This window comes from Rosa rugosa, chromosome 1, assembly GCF_958449725.1.
Source record: "Rosa rugosa chromosome 1, drRosRugo1.1, whole genome shotgun sequence".
NCBI classification, from domain to species: domain Eukaryota; kingdom Viridiplantae; phylum Streptophyta; class Magnoliopsida; order Rosales; family Rosaceae; genus Rosa; species Rosa rugosa.
The window spans coordinates 29,876,207-29,878,234 of record NC_084820.1 but is presented as its reverse complement, the minus strand read 5'-3'; positions in this window follow the sequence as shown (position 1 = coordinate 29,878,234).

Sequence of the window (2,028 nt, the reverse complement as noted above, 5' to 3'; positions counted from 1 at the left end):
AAAGGGGTTTCACCGGTGGCGGTAGTTGGAGTTGTCCGGATGGCCCATAGGACCTCTGGAAGCTTTTCTGCCCACAAACCCTTGGCGTCGTCGAGCTTCTTTTTTAGCAGCTTTTTGATTATCTTGTTTGCTGCTTCGACCTGGTCGTTGGTTTGGGGATGGGCGACAGATGCAAAACTCAACTTGGTGCCATGGTTGGCGGTAAAGGAGATGAGTTCCTTGTTGTTGAACTGTGTGCCGTTGTCTGTAATGATTGTATGTGGGACACCATAACGGCAATAGATGTTCTTCCAGAGGAAGTGAATTACCTTGGTGGTAGTTATTGCCGTCAGTGGCTCCGCCTCTATCCACTTGCTGTTGTAGTCGATGGCAACAATGATGTACTTGAACTGGCCCTTGGCGGTTTGGAACTTTCCCATCAAATCGAGGCCCCACGTGGAGTAATCCATGGGCCGATGATAATTGACAGCGGCTCTGCCAGTGCATGTGGGAGATCTGCAAACTGTTGGCATTTGTGGCAAGACCTCGAAATCCGCCAGGCGTCATCACCAAGTGTGGGCCAGAAGTAGCCCTGTCGCATTGTGCGGTTGGCCAAGGATCTGGCGCCCGAGTGGTTTCCACATTCTCCGCCATGGATTTCCGCTAGGACGACCTTTCCCTCCTCTGGGGTTAGACAGCGGAGGTTGGGATGGGTGAATCCTTGGCGGTAAAGTTTGCCATTCTGGATGTTGTAGCGGGTTGCTCTCCTCTTGAGCTGTCTCGCCTGGACCTTATCCTCTAGCAATGTGCCGCTGCGCTTGTATGCAATGATCTCGTCCATCCAGCTAGGACTGACCTCAATGCTGAAGATCTCCGCCAGGGTCTTTGTGATACTTGGCCTGTCAAGGCACTCCACTCTTGTGTCCGCTGGACTTTGATGTGGTTGGGCGGTTGCCAGTCTCGCCAGTGAATCAGCCTTGGCGTTCTTTTCCCTGGGGATTTGTGTGATGGTGTGAAATTTGAACTTTTTGAGCAACGTTTTGACGTACCCCAAGTATGCCGCTAACTGTTGGTCCTTGGCTTGGAAGCTGTCGTTGACCTGGTTAACGACTAATTGAGAGTCGCTGAATATGTTGACGCTGTCAGCCCCTGAGTCAATGGCGAGGAGCAAGCCGGCAATGAGGGCCTCGTACTCCGCCATGTTGTTTGAAGCTTTGAAGTTGAATTTCAACGCGTACTCCGCGTTCAGTCCCCCGGGTCCTGTTAAGATGACTCCGGCGCCGCTGGCCTTGGCCCTGGCGGAGCCGTCCACATGCAGGTTCCAATCTGACTGTGTGGGAGTTGCTTCCTCAGCGGTTACCATTTCTGTTCCGGGCCCTGTCTCGGTACCGGGTTCCGGCTGACGCTCGGTGAGTTCAGCGATGAAGTCCGCCACTGCCTGGCCCTTCATGGCGGTTCTTGGCTTGTAGTCTATGTCGAACTCGCTGAGCTCAATGGCCCACTTGCTAAGGCGCCCTAAGTGTTCACTAACTAAAGCTAACTAGAGATCCCACGGATCACTAACGTTAACACCAACCAAGAAGCTCCTCTTGCTTACGGACTTCGGGGACTTGTAGATATCTCTACTAGCAAGACTAGTTTGCTATCTCACCAAGCATAAGTAACACGCTCTTTAGGACACCCACAAGCCATGGTGAGGCCCAACCGCTACTTGCATCTTGTAGCCCTATGTTCAAGCTACGCTACGGTATCCGGAAGTGGCATTGACTAGCTTTATGGGCATTGACCGGATGCCAACGGGCCAAAGTTCATGGTACGTGACGAAGCCTTTGTGTTGGCTTCCCACAGACGGCGCCAATGTTAACGTTAGTGATAAAGGAACTCTCCTCCCACTTAGAAAGACATCCCATTACATCTTTTGTAATCCCCTTGGGCCGCAAGGCTCAACACACTAGTGTAACATTCAAGTGGACGTAGTTTCCCGCTAAGGCGGGAGACGAACCACTATACATCTCGTGTCACTCTCTCTCTCTCTCTCTCTCTCTAAAG